Raw genomic sequence first — 15,715 nt, 5'->3', positions numbered from 1 at the left:
AAATGTTTAATTCGACAGCGCTGAGTTAAAATGTATAGGAATTGATCAGCCTGTGACTTTTTTTTAATCTTCTAACTCGTGATTTTTTACGTCGGCTTTCCAACCATACGCCAACACTTGCTGCTGCGGAAGCCGAGGTTGGCATGAGGGTGGCCCAACGTTGGAATTCCACCGCCAACCTTTCCAACCAGTCGCCAACCAATGCCGCAGTTGGGCCAACGTGTGCTTGCTATCTGGGTATGCTTCTATTCTGAATCGCCTATTTAAAAAAAATATATATTTTTTTTTTATTATTATTATTATTATTATTATTTATTTTTTCACAATTTGTCTGCAATATCATAACAACATTTGATCTCTAAGCATCCATTGAGTCGGTCTTTAGTTAGTAATTATTTTTTACTTTTTCAAATGCTGCCCTAGTGCCATAATTGTTTCATAAGCCATGTTCTGTGGGTCCTGGTGTATAGTTAGGAGTTACCCAACTATATCCATGTTAGGGTTTAGCCTTATGGTAGGTAAGGTTAGTGCGACCTGGGAGTTCAGATCAGAGCCCTGTTTCAGGTAGCTGGTTTTGAGGCAACCCCGAGTTTGTTCGCTCTGAGTTAGTGGAAACTCTGGGTTTTCCGTTTCAGGTAGCAGGTTCAGCGCAACCGAGAGTTAGTTGCTGCAGCAACATACGCCGTGGACCTAACCTGCTCGGGAGGTGGTTAGACCTACTCTGAGTTTGTTGTCTATAAGGCTGAAGGCAGCTCTCCGACAGAAGGAAGTGTTAGAAATGGCATGTCCTTTTCGACGAGAGCCTGTGGACGTAGAGGCTGCGATCCTCAGAAATCCGTGAGGAACGATTATTAAGACCCGGTTGGATATACTTTTTTTTCCTGATAATTTTCTTCACGAGCGCTATCGTTTTTCAGCGCAATATATCATTTATTTAGACCACCTTCTCAGCCCCCATGTTAACTGTCAAACGCACCGGGGGCATGCTTTAAGTTTATTTTTTTATTTTTTATCGCAATTAAAGGGACTCTTACCTTTGTTGCATTTTTACACTTTTTTTGGATAAGGTTAAATTGTTATTAATAAGGTAATAACACTCTAATATGCATGACAGACCCACCAGGAGTAAAAACAAACAATTATTTTACTCTCATAATATTTAGTGAAAACTTCAACCAATAAAATTCTTCGGACCCGAATTACCTTATTGGCCGACAGACCTGTGTTTGCTGCATGGATATATAAGGTTTTCTGTCTGCTTCTTGTGGCGCATTCGGGCCCGCGTCATCAAGGCGCGTCCTCAACTAGAGGGTTTTGTTTTGATTCCACGGCAGACAGTAGCGAGTAGCGACCGTAGCGACTGACGATGGCAGACCAAAGTGGTTCCACGGCGTACTGAAACTGCACCATTCAGTCCGATTAGGGGACTCATCTCGGACTCAGACTCACAGAGTTTACCCTCCTCTGGAGCCTCAGGAAGACCTCCAGACTGTTGGCCACCAACTGCACCATTCAGTCGTACAAGGGGACCCGATTCGGCCTCAGAAGCCAAGTGGTCCCGCTCCCCTGGATGATTCTCAGGACCTCCAGACCGTTGGCAACCAACCGCACCACTCAGTCCGATTACGGGACCCATTTCGGACTCAGACGCGACGTTGTCCCGCTACTCTGGAGCTACAGGAAGACCTCCAGAACGTTGGCACCCAACCGCACCACGCAGTCGATTACGGGACCCATTTCGGACTCAGACGCGACGTTGTCCCGCTACTCTGGAGCTACAGGAAGACCTCCAGAACATTGGCACCCAACCGCACCACTCAGTCCGATTACGGGACCCATTTCGGACTCAGACGCGACGTTGTCCCGCCTACTCTGGAGCTACATGAAGACCTCCAGAACGTTGGCACCCAACCGCACCACTCAGTCCGATTACGGGACCCATTTCGGACTCAGACGCGACGTTGTCCCGCTACTGTTTGTAATGCTCATACACCTTTCTTATCCTCAGTGGGACCACTGTCCTTCTAACATGGGCCTCAAACGGTATCGCATGAAGCCCATAAAATGACAGTGAGCCACCTGCTAAATTTCTTGTTTACTAGACCCCTGGTAGATATTATGACCCCTGGGAGTCTAAAACATAACCCATGGGAGTCTAAACAATAACCCATGGGAGTCTAGAACTTTTGTATTGTAGCGACCCTGGGACAGTAAATAGTTTGTGTGTTATGTGTTGCATTATATTTCGTTGTCCGTTATGCCAGTTGTTCTATGTGCATGTATTGTAATGTTCTTCTTGTCAATCAGTGTGGGGGCGAATCATTAGGTCAGCTGGGGGAGGGCCTTGGAAGAACAGGAGGGTGGGGGCCTGCACGCGAGTGAGACCGTGTTGGGGGTTGCCGGGGTAACCGGGGTTTGTTTTGGGTCGGTTTTCTGCCGTTGGTTACGATGTTACGGGTTTCAGTGACCTGGTTTTTGGTTAATTAAAACTACCTTCAACTACTAATGACTCGACATCATTATGTCACCGGCGAGGTCGTTACAGTACTCTAAAAAATAACGCTTAGTTTTGTACGCTTAGGGGGTGGGGCATTGAGGAAGGCGGGATGATTTGAATGTGCTGTAATTCTCAAATGCAACAAAGGTCAGAGTCCCTTTTAAACGCATGTGCAGAATGATCCGCCCCGTGCATCCCACCCGCTCCTGTACTACAGTCACTTCAACGTTGTGGCTTTCCATGATCAGAGTAGCTGACTAACCACGGACCTATAACTGCTGCAAGTCAAGAACTCATTTTAAGAATGCAAGGCAGAAAAGACCCTGGTACTGCTTTTAACCAGATGCTGTTCTTCTCTACATGCACATGCCTCAGCATAATCGTCTGCATTGTTCACTGAAGTAAAACCCCCTTTGAGGTAAACTGTTCAACAAAATAACTTGTCCCACCACAGCCCGTGTTCTAATAAAGACATCTACTTATTATGAGGATTTTTTTATTTCCTGAAAGCACAAAAAAAAAAAATCATTTATATTGGGTATGTTTTTATAGCAGGGAACAGTAGCCTATCCCAGTTTGCACCTCACCCACCTATAACTTATGTTCCAAAATTTGGATCTTTTGAATTGTTACAATTGCATGGAGGTTGGTGAGGGCATCTGGTTCAAGTAGGGTGATGACGCCATCAGTAACTGGAAGAAGATGATTAGACAGTGCAATTATTACTTGGGGCAATATTCTGGCTCAAGTAATAATTGCACTAATATGCAACGCGCTGGGTTGCGTGTACATATTTAATTATTTTGAATAACCAACCTCTTATACTGTAAAGGCACTTCTATCCTGGGGGGTGGGGGGGATCAGAGGAGCTCCCCCCAGGGATGCCCTCAGCCACAGGACGCATACTCTGTTGGCTGAGGGCCATCTCCTCAGCCTATGTGAGGGCTGCAGGTGGTGGACTCCCTCCAGTCTGCCGGGCCTCTGCATTTTTTTCGATTGCTAACATAGAGGAAAACTGTTACCCTAATATTCAGTAAGCGCTATTTTGAAGACACATATATGTTTATACATTTATTTTGCCTAGGTGTAGCCTTCTAATATATCTAAATCCTATTAAATATTGGCAGTGTTGGGGTGGCTAGAAAATGTAGGCCTACTACTTACATTTACTGCTTAAATATAGTATACACATATATAATACATGTTGAACATAGCTGTTAAATTAGGTAGAGCAGGCAAAACAGCCACAATGATTTGATTTCAATTAAACATTAGTTTACTGTTTAAACTATATTTTTGTACTTCATTTGCTGCCAAGTCCTCGTGGGGCAACTCGGGGTTGCGTAAATTGACACACACACACACACACACACACACACACACACACACACACACACACACACACAATTTACATATTGAATAAGTGGAATATATTAAACTTTCCTCTTATTTTATTTTATTTACTAATTTATTTGACTCACGCATTGACTTGTTCAGCTATTTCCTTGCCAAGACTCTCTCTCGCGCTCTCGCTGCCGCGGCGGTATTCCTTTTTTTTTGTTAAAATGGGTAACTGCTTCGGCATACACGTTCATTAGAATTTCCAATTCCGTGGGGGAAAAGTAAGTGGATCTACGCTTTTGGTCCATGTTTGATCATGTTATCAGAGATCCATTGATGATGGCTCTTGATAGTCAACAGGCACGCCCTCAACCCAGAGTGAACATACTCAGAGTTGATTAACCCAACGCTGATCACCTGTTCTGAAACCGAAAACCCAGAGTTGCTTTTCAACCCTGAACTCTGAGTCAACCAACTCAGAGCGCAGGATTAAACTCAGAGTATGTTAAACCAGCTACCTGAAACAGGCCTCAGGTCAGCAAGGGGAACCAAGGTCATTTTGTTTTTGTTTGTGTGTTTTGTGTTTTGGGAAGCAAATCAAACTTATTTGTACACTCCACTCTAATTTTTCTGTTATGGTAGGGTCCTGTATCCCATCTGTTATTACCCAATTGGCTAGGGAACAATATCTGGTAACAATACATCAAGACAATGGCTAATACAACAGCCTTAGGTTCAGTCAGATTCATGAGTTGGAATATTAAAGGGATACAACATCCTATTAAACGTAAAAGGGTTTTCACACACCTAAAATCACTGGGTTCAGATATTATGTTTCTTCAAGAGACCCACCTTCGGGCTAGCGAGCACACTAAGCTAAAGAAGGGCTGGATCGATCAGATATTCCACTCTATGGAGATAGGTCTAGGGGGGCAGCAATATTAATAAGGAAAGGTGTTCCGTTCGTGCCAGGCAGTGTAACACCAGATAATAATGGCCGGTTTGTCATTGTGACGGGGAAGTTATATGGCAATTTAGTCGCACTGGTTAACCTCTATGGCCCCAATTGGGACGACCCTCAGTTTTTCTCTTGCCTCATAGGTAAACTCCCTGATCTTAACTCACATTTGCTAATATTAGGGGGAGATTTCAACTGTACGCTACAGCCAGCACTAGACAAGTCTAGCCACAGACAAAGCAAATCTGTGTCCAAATCGAGTGCACTAATTCTGTCGATTATGGAGTCTTACAAATTATTTGACCCGTGGAGACACTCCAATCCCACTGCTAGACAGTTTTCATTTTTCTCGCCAGTTCATCTTTCATATTCACGAATTGATTTTTATTTGATTAATCACAGGAACATTTCTCTGGTAACTAACTGCCAGTATCACGCAATAGTGATCTCCGACCACAGTCCTGTCCAATTAGATATGTCATTTCCGAACAATCCCAGACCTCAGCGTTCATGGCAACTTGACCCACTTTTATTAACAAATAAGTCATTTCAAAATTTAATTTCTAACGAAATTGACCTTTACCTAGAGATCAACAGCACCCCTGGAATGTCATAGGCTACTATATGGGAGTCACTCAAGGCCTACCTCAGAGGACAGATCATCTCATATGCAGCTCATAGAAAAAGAGAACGGACCAAGCGTCTTACAGAACTAACCAGCAGATATCAGACATTGACGACGAATTATCTCATGATTTCACACCTGATCTTTATAAAGAACGGCTATTGTTGAAAACAGAATATGACAACCTCTCCATAAAACAGATAGAACGGTTGCTACTTAAAACAAAGCAATCATATTATGAACACGGCGAAAAGGCAGGAAAATTACTATGTCATCAACTTAGACAGGCAGCAGCGCGTAGTGCAATTCCTGAAATCCGTGTTTCACCAGGCTCGACCTCCACACATCCCCAGATCATAAATGACCAATTTAAGGCATACTATGAAGAACTCTACACATCGCAATCCTCAATGAACGCAGCCGAAACCCAAGCCTTTCTAGATGGCCTAGAATTACCAAAAATAGTACAGAAGACCAAGCTCCTTGATGCTGAGTGGGAAAGCACCCCCGGACCTGACGGGTTCTTCCTATAGAGTTCTACAAGTCATTCTCACACAAGCTGGTACCTATTCTGAACTCTCTGTTCAAGGAAATCATCTCAGTAGGGAAACTAACCTCTAACCATGACTCAGTCAACTATATCGGTCCTACTGATGAAAACAGACAAAGATCCCTTGGAGTGTGGTTCCTATCGCCCTATTAGGCCTGTATATGCTGTGATTACAAAATCCTCACTAAGGTGCTGGCACGTTGCTTAGAGACGGTGATATGCCTAACATCATTGATCGCGATCAAACAGGCTTTATACCGGGGAGGCAGTATTCTATAACATGCACGGCTGTTCAATATTCTTTACTCTTCTCACTCAACCCGTCAGCCGGAGGTTCTGCTCTCCCTTGACACGGAGCAGGCCTTCGGACCGCGTTGAGTGGAATTACCTGTTCATGGTGTTGGATGGGTTTGGGTTCGGTACGTCTCTCATTTCATGGATTAAAATATTGTATACCTCGCCAACAGCTTCAGTACGCACTAACCAGATCAGGTCCAGCCCGTTCATGCTACGAAGAGGAACTCGACAGGGGTGCTGCCTCTCACCATTTCTATTTGACTTAGCCATTGAACCTCTTGCTGTAGCGCTGAGGATACAACAGGATATTCCAGGTATTGTTAGGAACCAGGTAATACATAAAGTTTCGCTATATGCAGACGACCTTCTGCTCTACATATCCAACCCAGCAGAATCGATCCCTAAGCTCATAGACGTAATACATCCATTGGAAAAACTATCTGGCTACACACTAAACTTCTCAAGAGTTCACTTTTTCCTATTAATCAACTGCCAATTTCCATTAATTATAGTAATCTTCCCTTTAATTGGAGCACCAGTCCTTCCACTTATTTGGCCATAAGGGTTACACGACAATACAAAGGACCTATACGGACTGTAATTTTAAACTGTTGCTGGAGCGCACCAAACAGGATTTCCAAAGATGGTCTGCACTCCCTGTTTCACTGGCAGGCCGAGTAAAACACAGTAAAGATGACATTTCTGCCTCGATTTCTTTATTTATTTTCAGATGATCCCCATTCATATTAACCAAGTCCTGGTAAAAAAGTGTTTGAATAGTAATATTACCTCCTTTATTTGGAACAACTCCACCCCACGTATTAAAAAGAGCTTACCTGGAGATGCCTAAGGAGGCAGGAGGGACTGGGTCTGCCACATTTTTTATTTTATTACTGGTCAGCTAAACATTTCCAAGCTGAATTACTGGATTTCTACCCACGAAAACAAAAGAAGGGCCAGCATGGGTGTCACGGTCTGTCCGTCACGCCCCCTTCACCCTCGCAGCTGGGCTGCATCAGGTGGTTAGTGGGGCCTTTAAGTTGGCTGTACACTGTTCACCTGTTGCCAGATTGTCTTCGATGTTAGGTCATGCAAGTCTCTCCAGCTATTCGCCTATCTCCGGTTTCCGTTTTCCCGATCCTGCTGTCCTCGACTACGTTTCCCCTCCTCGTCCTTCTGGTTCCCCCTCGTTCGCCTGTCCTCCCGTCCCGGCTTCCCGGCCCTGCCTGCGCCCGACTACGTTCCCCGCTCGCCCTTTGTCTGGATCCTCGTTCCCGCCTTCTTCTGCCCCGTTTCCCGATCCTTCTCTGCCTGCCCCCCGACTTTCTCGCGCCCTGTCCCCCATTTGATTTGCTTGACGAAGTAAGGTCGGAAGTCAATTGTGTTTGCCTTGTCTCTGATCGTGCTTTTGGGTTCTATATACTGCATTCTCCGTCAGTGGAGCCTGACAGTACAATCTGGCCTAAACATGAACCCAGCCGACTCAGATTCTTTCCAGAACGAACTACAGGCGCAAGGCAGCGTCCTGCAACGCCATGACCAACAACTTACCACCATGGCGGAGGGTCTGCAGACGCTGGTCGCTCGCCACGAGAGCAGCATGGAATCGGTCCGGGATCACTTGCGGAGGTTACTCGTCGCCGCTCCTCATCCCGTTTCCGCTTTGACGTCTGAGGCTCGTGTGCCTCCTCCGGAGCGCTGCTCCGGGGCTCCTGGTTCTTGCCGCCCCTTCCTGGTGCAGTGCTCCCTCTCCTTTGAACTCCAACCCTCAGCCTTTCCCACTGAGCGGTCCCGGGTGGCTTACATTGTCTCTCTGCTCACCGGAAGAGCCAGGGACTGGGAACCGCCGAATGGGAGAGGGACTCGCCTATCTGCGCTTCGGTTAGTGATTTCTCTACGGAGTTCCGTAAGGTTTTTGATCTTGAGACTCCGGGTAGGGAGGCAGCTCGGGGGTTGCTGAATCTAACCCAAGGTGGGAGAACCGTCGCGGACTACGCTATCGAGTTCCGCACTATCGCGGCTGATAGTAGCTGGAACGGCCCCTCCCTCATAGACGCTTTCTACCATGGGCTCTCCGGCCGCATCAAGGATGAGCTGGCAGCCCGGGATCTCCCTACTGACCTGGACCACCTGGTAGCCCTTGCCGTTCGCATCGACGGACGTCTCAGGGAACGGTGGAGGGAGAGAGCTCAGGTTTCAGTCTCTCCAGCGCCGCCCCATTCTCCGCGAGATCTCCAGCCGCCTCCAACGTCTCAGCACGCCCCTAGTGGCTCACCTGAGCCTATGCAGCTGGGTCGGTCTCAGCTATCCATGGAGGAGAGGCAGCGCCGTTTACGTGCTAACCAATGCATGTACTGCGGTCAGGATGGCCATTTTGTTTCGACTTGTCCAGTAAAAGGCAGGGCTCACCAGTCATCCAGAGGGCGCTGGTGAGTCGGACCGTGAACTTTGAAATGCCCTCTCGACCTCTGCTCCAGGCTCGTTTCCACTACTCCGGAGAGGACCACACATTCAGTGTCCTCATTGACTCCGGTGCCGACGCCAATCTCATGGACATGTCGCTGGCCTCCCAACTGGAGATTGGTCGCGAGCTCCTGGAGAAACCCATCCTCGCCACGGCCCTCGACGGCCGTCTTCTTTGCCGGGTTACCCATCGATCAGTCCCCCTCCAAATGAGCATGTCAGGTAATCACACCGAGACACTTTCCTTTCACCTCATTCACTCTCCTCAACAGCCAGTCATACTGGGGTATCCTTGGTTAAGAAGACACAATCCACACATAGACTGGTCTACAGGAACCATCCTACAGTGGAGTTCACACTGTCATGCTGTCTGTCTTAAAGCTGCATTTTTGTCTGCTCCTAGTCCGCCTGCCATTTCAGATTTCCCTGACCTGTCTAGTGTTCCTGGGGAGTACCTGGATGTAAAGGAGGTCTTCAATAAGACCCGGGCTACCTCCTTGCCACCTCATCGACCGTACGACTGTGCCATTGACTTGCTCCCTGGCATGTCGCCCCTAGAGGGGGGCTCTACTCCTTGTCTGCTCCGGAAAACAGAGCCATGGAGCAGTACATCCAGGGGTCACTGGCAGCAGGGGTCATCCGGCCTTCCTCGTCTCCTGCTGGAGCGGGGTTTTTCTTTGTTTCGAAGAAAGACAAGTCCCTGAGGCCGTGTATCGACTACAGGGGGCTCAACAACATAACCGTCAAGAACAGGTATCCCCTTCCACTCATCTCATCAAGCTTTGAACTTTTGCAAGGGGCCACCATCTTCTCTAAGCTCGATCTCCGAAACGCCTACCACCTTGTTCGCATCAGAGAGGGGGACGAGTGGAAGACTGCTTTTAATACACCTTGTGGACACTATGAATACTTGGTCAACCCATTTGGACTCACCAATGCTCCCGCTGTGTTTCAAGGTCTGTTAAACGATGTGCTTCGGGATATGCTCAACATCTGTGTGTTCGTCTATCTGGATGATATTCTAATTTTCTCTAAGACCAAACAGGATCATGTGCAGCACGTGCGTCGGGTGCTGCAGAGGCTCCTGGAGAACCAGCTGTTCGTCAAGGCCGAGAAGTGTGAGTTCCATGTCCCAGAGGTATCGTTCCTGGGGTTCACCGTCGGTACAGGGAATGTTCAGATGGATCCGGCCAAGACGAGAGCAGTAACGGGATGGTCCACTCCCTCAAACCGCAAGGAACTTCAGCGGTTCCTTGGGTTCTCTAATTTCTACCGGCGATTTATCAGGAACTACAGCTCGGTGGCAGCCCCCCTCACGGCACTCACCTCCCTAAGCGTTCCCTTCCGGTGGTCATCGGTGGCCGAGAGGGCGTTCGGTGAGTTAAAGAAACGCTTCACCTTCTGCTCCCATTCTCGTCTTCCCAGGCCGTCAATTCATCGTGGAGGTGGATGCCTCTGACACGGGGGTGGGAGCTGTCCTCTCGCAACGTTCGGTCAAGGACCAGAAGGTCCACCCATGCGCTTTCTTCTCCCGCAAACTGTCTCCGGCGGAGAGGAATTATGACATTGGGAATCGGGAAGTTACTGGCGGTGAAACTGGCCCTTGAGGAGTGGAGACACTGGTTGGAAGGGGCAGAGCTACCGTTTGTGGTCTGGACAGATCACAAGAACCTAGAATACATCCGTTCAGCCAAGCGTCTGACTTCCAGGCAAGCCAGGTGGGCTCTATTCTTTAAACCGATTTGACTTTTCTCTTTCATACCGTCCCAGGTTCCAAGAACCTTAAGCCAGACGCCCTATCCCGGCAGTACCAACCCGACGCGTTGTCCTCCAAGCCGGAGAATATTCTCCCTTCCACCTGTGTCATCAGGACAGTCACCTGGGAGGTGGAGGAAAGGTCAAGCGCTCCCTGACGGAGCATCCTGCTCCAAGCTCTTGTCCCAGTGGTCGTTTGTTTGTATCTGCTAGTCTCCGCTCACAGGTTCTTCAGTGGGGTCATTCCTCCCGCCTTGCTTGTCATCCTGGGGTGAGGCGCACCCTGGCTCTGCTGCGTCAGCGGTTTTGGTGGCCGTCTATGCAAGAGGATACCAAGGAGTTTGTCGCTGCCTGTCCAACGTGTTCCCAGTGCAAGGGTTCACATCAAGCCCCGCCCGGTCTCCTCCAACCCCTGCCGATTCCGCATCGCCCCTGGTCTCATATCGCTTTGGACTTTGTCACTGGACTACCTGCCTCTCATGGTAACACTGTTATCCTCACTGTTGTGGACCGTTTCTCTAAGACGGCGCATCTAATCCCGTTACCCAAATTACCCACCGCCAGAGACACTGCAGAAATTATGTTAAGACATGTGTTCCGCCTGCATGGACTACCTTGTGACGTGGTCTCAGACCGAGGGCCACAATTCACCTCTCGTTTTTGGTCTGAGTTTTGTACCCTCCTAGGAGCCAAGGTCAGTCTGTCATCTGGATTCCACCCACAAACCAATGGTCAAGCTGAACGCATGAACCAGGAGATGGAGACTGCCTTGCGCTGTCTCGCCTCCCGCAACCCATCCTCTTGGTCCAAACATCTCCTGTGGGTGGAGTATGCCCACGACACCCTTCCCAGCTCGGCCACTGGCCTCTCTCCCTTCCAGTGTTCCCAGGGGTTCCAGACACCTCTCTTTCCCGAGCAGGAACGTGAGACCAGGGTTCCCTCAGTCCAGGCGTTTATTCGGAGGTGCCGACACACCTGGAGGCAGGCTCGTTCGGTTCTTCTCCGCACCTCCGACCGCTACCGACGGTCCGCCAACCGACGTCGCACTCCGGCCCCCTGCTATACCCCAGGACAACAGTGTCTGGCTGTCCACTCGTGATCTCCCGCTCCGTGTGGAGTCCAGGAAGTTGGCGCCAAGGTTTGTGGGCCCGTTTCCCATCTCCAGAATAATCAATCCTGTGGCCGTCCGTCTACGTCTACCACGATCCATGAAGATTCACCCCACATTTCATGTCTCCAAGCTGAAGCCTGTTTGTGAGAGCCCGCTTCAGCCCTCCTCCAGACCCCCTCCACCCCCCCGGCTCATCGATGGGGCGCCAGCCTACACCGTCCGTAGACTCATCAGTTCCCGACGCCGTGGAAGAGGCTTTCAGTATCTTGTGGACTGGAAGGGCTATGGCATCGAGGAGGGGTCCTGGGTGCCGCCCGCAACATCTTAGACCCGTCCCTTATCAGGGACTTCCACCGGGCCCATCCTGACCAACCTGGTGGGACGTCAGGAGCCGTCCCTTGAGGGGGGGGGTCCTGTCACGGTCTGTCCGTCACGCCCCCTTCACCCTCGCAGCTGGGCTGCATCAGGTGGTTAGTGGAGCCTTTAAGTTGGCTGAACACTGTTCACCTGTTGCCAGATTGTCTTCGCTGTTACGTCATGCAAGTCTCTCCAGCTATTCGCCTATCTCCGTTTTCCGGTTACCCGATCCTGCCTGTCCTCGACTACGTTCCCCGCCTCGTCCTTCTGGATCCTCGTTCGCCTGTCTCCCGTCCCGGCTTCCCGACCCTGCCTGCTCCCGACTACGTTCCCCGCCTCGTCCTTCTGGATCCTCGTTCGCCTGTCTCCCGTCCCGGTTTCCCGATCCTGCCTGCCCCCGACTATTCTCCGCCCTGTCCCCGTTGATTTGCTTGACGAAGTAAAGATCGGAAGTTCATTGTGTTTGCTTGTCTCTGAGTCGTGCTTTTGGGTTCTGTTCTGCCAGTCTCCTCAGTGGAGCGTGACAATGGGCTTCTATGGAACCTTAATTCCCATTCTCCACTCTCACCCATATCTATCCTGAGTGGCCCCCTTACCTGTCAGCGTAAGTCTTCAAGGTTTGAGCCCAGTTGTCAAAAACATTCACAATTCAGGAAACATTTTCATTTCAGTCAGGCAATTACTTTGCTCCCGCTAGCAACAACAAACCATTTGTTTCCTCCATCTCAGATTGACGCTGCCTTTCAAGTGTGGCATAGGAATGGTTTAGTGTTTTTTGGTGACCTCTTCGTGGAAGGCACATTTGCTTCATTTAATATGCTACAAAAAGATCACAACCTTCCCAACAATCACTTTTTCAGGGACTTACAGGTATGTAGTTTTGCCAGGAAACCACTTTCCCATTTCCCTCCTTACCACCTAAAATGCAACCGATATCATACTGGACCTGGGACCCTATGTTGAAAAAAAGGGTGTCTAAAATCTACAAAACAGTAGTAGGCATTAGCCCCCCTCAGTGGGACAATGCCAGACTGGCATGGGAAGAGGACCTAGGTGTTGCACTGTCTGACGAGACATGGCAATGTAGCTTAAAACGCATACATACCACTTCTTTATGCTTAAAACACGGTCTTATTCAATTTAAAATTGTGCATCGGTTGCATTATTCACCAGAGAAACTGGCCAAAATATATCCTGGCACCAATCCTGTGTGTCCGAGGTGTGGCCACAGTCCAGCTAAATTAGGTCACATGTTTTGGTCTTGCAATTCGCTTAATAACTTCTGGGTCAGGGTCTTTGAAGCAATCTCCTCCATTTGTGACTTGAGAACAGTGAATCCCGATCCAACAGTTGCTATTTTCGGGGTATTCCCATCAGAAGAACAATTCACTGTCCCCCAGGTAAATGCTGTAGCATTTATAACACTACTAGCCCGGAGACAAATTATTTTGCTCTGGAAGTCTGTAACACCCCCCTCGTTTGAACACTGGATCAAAGAGGTACTCTCTGTGATCCCATTAGAGAAGTTAAGATATAATCGGAGTAATTTATGGGACAGGTACATTAAAACCTGGGCCCCCTTTATAGAATTTGTTGAAAATTTATCCTTCACATGATGTAATTCTTTACATATCAATGTACTGCCAACTGGATCTACTGATGTATGTCATGATGATATGTGGTATAACGTTACAGGATATTCCCATTTTGAGCATTGTAAAGTGATATACAGGAAACGTTTGCAACTATGTTTTGTGTACCTACCTCTACTGTTTGTCTGTTTTTGTTTGTTTCTTGTTTTGTGTTTTGTTTTTTGGTTGTCTTTCTTTTTTTGAGCCTTGGGGGGTGGGATGGGGTGGGTTTGTGATACATTGTATCTTTGTCATTCTTTGTTTTGCAAATTGAAAATCTATAAATAAAGTACTTAAAAAAAAAAAATGATAATGAACAACCTTCCAAAATCCTCAAAAAAAAAGAAAGCCAATCAAAAGTACAGCGTCTCACATAATAACTATAATCATTTAAAGTCTTAAAAGCATATACTAGAATTGGTTGCATTGGTATAATGGCAGCAGCTTTGTAACCAGGTGCAAGAAATAATCTATCTTTAAAATTACTCTTAAAATGGCCTCAGTGTGCCATGAACAGGGACACTTGGAACAATTCAGAAAATGGTCTTTAAAAATCCCAACTAGGCAGGTGTCCGGAATGGTGCTCTGTCTTTGAGGCTCTCCTCTGCTCGGTGACTCAATCCTTACACTTCATGATAGAGCTGGGACACTCCAGGGTTTTCTGTCTCTCACAGTGTGTTATCCATCCATCTCTTTCTCTATTTATTAATCTCTATTTATTTACACTCACAGGCAGGCATAGGCAGACAAGTCCTTCAGTCACTCTCTCAACTGCCTCTCTCTCTCTCTCTCCTCTCTCTCTCTCTCCTCTCTCTCTCTCTCTCTCTCTCTCTCTCTCTCTCTCTCTCTCTCTCTCTCTCTCTCTCTCTCTCTTTCTAAGCCCATTAGGGCTCTGAGCCTCCAGACAGGGCTTGGGGCCGAAGAGCGGTGAGTGGAGGTGACAGGAGAGGAAGAAGAGGAGAGGAGGTGACACAAGAGGAGGAAGAGAGTGGAGGTGACAGGAGAGGAGGAGAGAGGGAGGAGACAGGACAGGAGGAAGAGGAGTGGAGGTGACAGGAGATGAGGAGAGGAGTGGAGGTTACAGGAGAGGAGAGGAGACACAAGACGAGGAAGAGGAGTTGACAGGAGAGGAAGAGGGAGGAGAAGGAGTGGAGGGAAAGGAGAGGAGGAAGAGGAGGGAAAGGAGAGGAGGAAAGGAGCTGACGGAGAGGAGGAGGAGGTCAGGAGAGAAGAAAGAGGAGGTGACAGGAGATGAAGAAAGGAGGAAGAGTAGTGGAGGTGACAGGAGAGGAGGAGAGTGACAGGAGCGAAGGAAGAGAAGCTGACAGAGAGGAGGAAGAGGAGCTGACAGGAGGAGGAGAGGAGTGGAGGTGACAGGAGAGGGGACTTAAGGAACAGTATTAAGCTTTATGATATCTAAGTGCTTGATATCGTTTTATTTAGAGTTGTTAATGTGAAGATGTGCTCCACCCTGACATGTAAGCCTGCTAGCTGAAATTCACATTGGTTATTTATTAAACAACCTGAATTAACTCCAGGGCAGGATGCTTACAATGTTCTTAGTCTCACCTGTAAGCTGCTGTGGATAAACGTGCAGGATGCTACACTAGTCAAATGCTGTGGATGTGCTCGGTTTAGCTTCTTCACACTCCACCACGGCCCTCTTTACTTCATCATGAACTTGTTTGAGGGGAGTTTGATTATCTCATGTTTCTGTTACTTAGAGTTGTTGACATCTAGAACATCGAGATAAAAGTCTGAAATGGCACCCAATATGCACTCGCACAGACTGCAAAACATGCCCGCACACACACACACACACACTGTGGGGGCGGGTTGCCACCCACGTGCCCGGCACGGGGATCGTTCTCCAGCTGATCGTGATCAGCTGGATGGGAAACAGCCGCCGCACGAGGAAAGCGTAGAGGGAATAAAGCAGAGCGGAGGACTGACTGCAGGGAAGCGACCCCCCGACGAAGGAGTAGGAGACGCTTAACCCCACAACGGCTACGAGGCTCACGGAGACCCTAGCCCAGAGACTCGATCGCTTGTGTTAAACTGATTGTTAAATAAACGCCGTGAACGGCTTTATACCCGCCTCAACCGTGCCTACTTCCCGTGTGAACCAGC

Source organism: Gadus chalcogrammus, chromosome 8, assembly GCF_026213295.1.
Source record: "Gadus chalcogrammus isolate NIFS_2021 chromosome 8, NIFS_Gcha_1.0, whole genome shotgun sequence".
Lineage (NCBI taxonomy): Eukaryota > Metazoa > Chordata > Actinopteri > Gadiformes > Gadidae > Gadus > Gadus chalcogrammus.
This window is presented reverse-complemented; position numbering follows the sequence as displayed.